This window comes from Neomonachus schauinslandi, chromosome 6 (genome assembly GCF_002201575.2).
Source record: "Neomonachus schauinslandi chromosome 6, ASM220157v2, whole genome shotgun sequence".
NCBI classification, from domain to species: domain Eukaryota; kingdom Metazoa; phylum Chordata; class Mammalia; order Carnivora; family Phocidae; genus Neomonachus; species Neomonachus schauinslandi.
Window position 1 is genome coordinate 94,397,921 of NC_058408.1, and position 6,605 is coordinate 94,404,525.

Consider the following 6,605-nt stretch of genomic DNA (forward strand, 5'->3'; position numbering starts at 1 on the left):
GAGTCAGATGCTTAACTGACTGAGCCACCTAGCTGCCTGTGCAAATTAATTTCTTAAAAATTATAGTCCTTTCTGTTATAACTATCATTCCTTTATGAAATGATTTTTATCTTTGATCCAATTCCAGGATGTTTTCTAGGACACCACATTACATTTAGTAGTGGTGTTACCTTAGGCTCTTAGTTTCTCAGGCTTCCCTGATTTCGATGACCTTGACAGTTTTCAGGAGTCCCGGTTAAGTATTTTGTAGAATGTCCTTCTATTAAGATTTATTTCATGGTTTTCTCACGGTTAGCCTGGGGTTTATGGGATTTGGGGAGGAACATCACGGAGTTAAAGGCCATTGTCATCAAACCATATCAAAGGTATATGCAGGCAACATTCCTATCACTGTTGCTGCTAATCTTGATCATCTGGCTGAGGTAGTTCTCAGCAGGTTTCACTTTATTTTTTTTTATTTATTTTTTATTTATTATTATTATTTTTTAAAGATTTTATTTATTTATTTGACAGAGAGAGACACAGCGAGAGAGGGAACACAAGCAGGGGGAGTGCGAGAGGGAGAGGCAGGCTTCCCGCCGAGCAGGGAGCCCGATGCGGGGCTCAATCCCAGGACCCTGGGATCATGACCTGAGCGGAAGGCAGACGCTTAACGACTGAGCCACCCAGGCGCCCCAGCAGGTTTCACTTTAAAGTTACACCTCCCCTCCCCATTTTCCATATGGTATTCTTTGGAAAGAAGTCACTATTCTTAGCCAACACTTAAGGAGTGGGTAGTGATGTTCTACCTCCTTGAGCAGAGTATCTAGATAATATATTTGGAATTATTTTACATGGGAGATCTGCCTATTGTCTCACATTTATTCATCTATTCAGTAATTTTTCAGTAATTTATATTAGCATAGACTTAATGCATATTTATTTTGTACTTTGGTTATATTCTCATACTCATTTATTTTGTTGCATAAATTGTTCCAGTTTTGGCCATTGAGAGCTCTTTCAGTTGGTTTCTCTATCCCTTTTCCACACCCTTACCAATGTTTGTTTGTCTGTTTGAGCAATGTTTGTTTGTCTGTTTGAGCATGTCCTTACAAGGTGCTCCACACTCAACTTACATACTTCTTGCTCAGATGTGGATTTATTGGAGAATGCTATTAGAAACCAAGATCTTGCTTGTTGCTGCTGGGGTTATATTCTTAGTTAACAGAACAAGGAAATGTATGTGTGCTTATGAATCCTTTTATAGACATTTCTACAAATATTTTTATATGTAGCCATCTGTATCTATAGTAAGCTAAACATGAGTTTATATCAGTGTCTTCAACTAATCCATCATTGCAGGGATCATTCTAGCTTCTTCACTTTTTTTATTGGTAAATTCCCAGACAACAATGATAAATTTGACCCTTACCATTTGCCACACATTTACTTATTTGTTCAATTCCAGTATACGTGAAGAACAGTATCAGAATTGTAATCCATACCTCTTTGGGATTCAACTTTCCTCAACTACAGTGCAGTCAGTGCTTAGGGGCAGCTATGCTTTTGTTCCTTTTGTCTTACAGATTCTACTCATTTCCAAAATTACCATTTCTCTTCCATTCCCTCCAGTGAAGATGTTTCATACATTTGTAAAACAGATTCTTTTGTCACAAGCTGTAATCCATCCTGAGATTCTCTAATCCTCTAAATGATATTTTTAATTTGTATATTTTAGAGCTCACTTTTTGTGAAGCAAAGTTCAATGGGTTCTAATGAATAGTGCCATGTTTCACCTTTACATTTTCATATAGAAGAATTTATCATCTTAAAAATTCCATGTGTTTCATTTATTTATCCCCATTCCCAATCCCCTAGCAATCACTTATCTGTTTACTATTTTAATAGGTTTGGCTTTTTTCAGAATGTCATGTAATTGAAATCATGCAGTATGTACCCTCTGCAGATTGGCTTCTTTTGTTTAGTAACATGCATCTAAGAACGATTTATGTCTTTTTGTGGCATGATACCTCTTTTTTCCATCATTGAATAATATTTGATTATATGGATGTACCACAATTTGAGTAATACAAACTGAGTGTGAAAATTAATGGTAATATAAGTAGGAGTTAGGCTATGTTTAATGTTTTCTGTACCTAAAGTTTACAAAGGTTAACAATTTGTCCAGTCTCCTTGTTTTTCTCTCCCATGTTGGCTTTGGGATAACCTAAGAACGCCCTCAGAAAGAGTCCACATCTTGCATCTCTTTCAGCTGTCATCCACTGTTCATTATGACATTGTAGCCCTGTTGGTGTGGTGGTAAGGTGTATGGCATGAAGAAACAATTCTTTAATTTTTCAATTTAATTTCAGATTTTTTGTGGGCTTGTGTTTTAGGCTTATGACCTTCAAAAGTGTTACTCTAGTGCTCTTTTTCCTCCTACCCTTACCCCCATACCTTCCTGCAGTAGTCACCATCTGTTTTCTTTTCCTGCCTCCTGACAACTATGTAGATGGAAAGACTAAATGAACTGGAGTAGAGGAAGGCTCTCTCACCTAGGTTAAGGCTCTGCAACATTGCTTCCTCTGGAGAGTAGGCTTCCATTCTGGGGAAGTCTCTGGGTATATTTCACTGTGATCACTCTTCCCCTCCTATCAGAGCCACAAGGGGATCCTTCTCAGATTTTCACTGAACACGTTCAGGATCCTAAAGATAAATTTCACTAATAAGTGGGGGGCTCTGTAAGACTTCAACCTCACTGGGGTTCTCACTCTCCTCCAAGTCCACATTCAATCTCTAGCAAGTCATCAAAATGACCATTCAAGTGTTCCTACCTGCTTATAGTCCCAGAGGTTTCTGCTTCAGGTAAGCCAATCTTAGCTGTATTTCTGTATTCACCTGTCTCCAGATTTCTGGGTGGTAGTTTGTCCCACAATTTCTCTTCTTTGATGGATCCCAGAAAGGTAATTAGTTTTTAGTTTTCTCAGTGTAAGATTGGGCGTTCTGACTTTTAAACTCTTTATATTTTAATGTTAAAACTGGGTATTAAAGAGGGAACATACTAAATGGAGCACTGGGTGCTATACACAAACAATGAATCATGGAACACTACATCAAAAACTAATGATGTACTGTATGGTGATTAAAATAACATATTAAATAAAAAAAAAAGAAAGAAAAACTGAATATCCTACATGTTCTCTTTTCTAATTTTTAAAAAATGTATTATTGAAGTATAGTTGACATACAATGTTATATCAGTTTCAGGTGGACAACATAGTGATTTGACAATTTTATACATTATTCAATGCTTACAATGATAAGTATAGTTTCCATCTGTCACCATGCAATAACAATAATATTGGGGTACCTGGGTGGCACAGTTGGTTAAGTGTCCAACTCTTGATCTCAGGATCTTGAGACCAAGCCCTGCATCAGGCTCTGTGCTCAGTGTGGAGCCTGCCTAAGATTCTCTCTCTCCTTCTGCCCCTTATCCACCAACCCCCCAAGGCAAACACATTCTCTCTCTTAAAAAAAAAATATTGATTATATTCCCTATTCTGGGCTTTTAATCTTCATGACTTATTTATTTTGTAACTGGAATTTTGTACCTTTTAATCCCCTTCCCCTAGTTCACCCATCCCCTCACTCACCTCCCCTCTGGCAACCACCAATTTGTTCTGTATTTAGGAGTCTCTGTTTCTTGTTTATTTCTTCATTTGTTTTATTTGATAGCATCTTCTCTCTCTCTTTTTTTTTTAATATTACCTGCAAACTAACATATTCTCTTTTCCTTTTTTCTGTTTTTCCATATTCTCATTTCTCCTTTCACCACTTGCTCTTCCCCACTTTAAAGGAAAATGCCATACCTATCATTAGTCCTGACTTACTATAATACATTGCTCCAGATATGAAATAAAACAAAACAAACAAACAAAAACAGGCACTGAAAACAAAGAGCTAAACATGAATATTAATGTCAGCAATGTTGTCTTCCATCCAGGCCTCATAATGCCTTCCTTCCACCTTAATCCATCTGTTGAAGAAGTACAATTACAATGAACTACACTTTATGGTTAAATATAATTTTTGAAAATTTATAAAACATATCTTTTCTGAATTGAAACAACTTAAATCAAAGGGAATTTAACATTTAGAGTTTTATAGGTATAAGAAATTCTTAAAATACAATTTTTAATAGGGGCACCTGGGTGTCTCAGTCGGTTAAGCAGCTGCCTTTGACTCAGGTCATGCTCCCGGGGTTCTGGGATCGAGCCCCACTTTGGGCTCCCTGCTGGATGGGCAGCCTGCTTCTCCCTCTCTACTGCTTGTGCTCTCTCACTCTCTTGCTCTAAATAAATAAATAAAATCCTTAAAAAAAAATTTAAAAAAATACACATTTGTATACAGTGGAGTAGGCTAGATGATCAAGTAAAGACATTGCATAACATATAATACATTGAGATAAAATTCCATAGGAAATGTAGGATTGAAGTTATTTCAATGAGAAACACAGACAAGGAAAATTTTTTCAACTGTTAGAGATTATTAATTTATTTTAATTACTACAGGCCTCAAATTACTATGGCATTTATGTTCTGTTAGATACTCCTAAAAGAGCAATGTAACATTTTATGCAAAATTACCACCATTTAGAATTGCCCAGACACTGTGTCATGTGCAACCATATAATCTTATGACAAATTTTTAAATGTCTATTTAAAAATATTAAGAAGATAGTATTTCAAATATATTTTATGAGTTATAGGTAAAAGAAAGGGCAAAAGATTATGGATGTCATTAGAATTTGTTAAGGTTAGAATTAGTCAAAGTTCTTCATGTATTTTGGATATTAGCCACTTATTGAATATACCATTTGCAAATATCTTCTACCATTCATTTGGTTGCCTTGTCATTTTGTTGATGGTTTCCTCGACTGTGAAAAAGCTTTTTATTTTGGTGTAGTCCTAATAGTTTAATTTTACTTTTGTTTTTCTTGCCTGAGGAGTTTTTCTTGCCTAACAATTTCTATAGTTAGAAAAATGTTTCTACAATCAATGCCAAAGAAATTACTGCTTATGTTTTATTCTAGGAGTTTTATGGTCTCAGGTCTCACTTTAAAGTTTTTAAATTCATTTTGAGTTTATTTTTTATTTGGTGTAAAAAAGTGGTCTGGTTTCTTTCAATGTAGCTGTTCAGATTTTCCAACACCATTTGTTGAATAGACTGTCTTTTCCCCATTTTATATTCTTGCCTCCTTTGTCATAGATTAATTGACCATGTGAGTGTTGGTTTATTTCTGAGCTCTATATTCTGTTCCATTGATCTTTGTGTCTATTTTTGTGCTGATACCATACTGTTTTGATTATTATAGTTTTGTAGTATATCTGGAAATCTGGGATTGTGGTACCTCCAGCTTTGTTCTTTCTTGCTTGTTCTGGCTATTCACAATATATATTAGCAATAATCGCGCCTCGGATAAACCTCATTGGCTACGATACTGCCACTGCACAAAGCTATTCACAATATATAAAGAACTTAAATAACTCAACACCAAAAAGGCAAATAATGCAATGAAAAATGGGCAGAGAACCTAAAGAGACATTTTTCCAAAGAAGACACACGGGTGGCCAACAGACTCATGAAAAGATGCTTAACGTCACTCATCATTAGGGAAATGCAAATCAAAACCACAATGAGATATCACCTTATACCTGTCAGAATGGCTAGGATCAAAGAAAATAGAAAAACAGGTGTTGGTGAGGATGTGGAGAAAAAGGAACCCTCATGAACCATTGGTAGGAATGTAAACTGTTGCAGCCACTGTGAAAAACAGTGTGGAGCTTTCTCAAAAAATTGAAAATAGAAATAACCATATGATCCACTAATTCCACTACTGGGTATTTACTCAAAGGAAATGAAGACACTAATTTGAAAAATATATAAGCACCCCTATGTGTATGGCAGCATTATTTACAATAGCCAAGATATGGAAGCCATCCAAGTGCCCATTGATAGATGAATGGAAAAAGATGTGGTATAATGGAATATTAACTCAGTCATAAAAAAAGAATGAGATCTTGCCATTTGCAAGAACATGGGTGGATGTAGAGGGTATAATGCTAAGTGAAATAAGTCCATCAGAGAAAGACAAATACCATATGATTTCATATATATGTAGAATCTAAAACAAAGTAAACAGACAGAAAACAGACTTAAATACAGAGAACAAATGGGTCATTGCCAGAGAGGAGATGGGTGGAGGGAATGGATGAAACAGATAAAGGGGATGAAGAACATACTATTTTGGTGAGCACTGAGTAATGTATAGAAATGTTGAATCATTATATTGTACACCTAAAACTCATATAACACTGTGTTTTAATTATACTTCAATTAAAAAAATGATAAAAAGAAAAAAAAGAATCAGAGTCCAAATCTTAGATTGCTAATCTCATGCTTTTGGAGATCAACTCCAAGATATTTATAGAAAATTCAGCAAGCAATCTTCTGTTGATGATAACACTAATGGGACAGAAATATTAAGAAATAAATAGTAAGTTGATGCAATGCTGGGCTGGCAACAGATGGTTTGATATATTTGAGTGGTACATATCCTCTAGATG

General features: G+C 35.5%; 1 pseudogene; it reads right to left on the minus strand.

The window, feature by feature from the left end:
* Positions 1 to 5,418: 5,418 nt before the first annotated feature.
* LOC123325125 lies at positions 5,419 to 5,497 on the minus strand (annotated as a pseudogene).
* Positions 5,498 to 6,605: the final 1,108 nt, after the last annotated feature.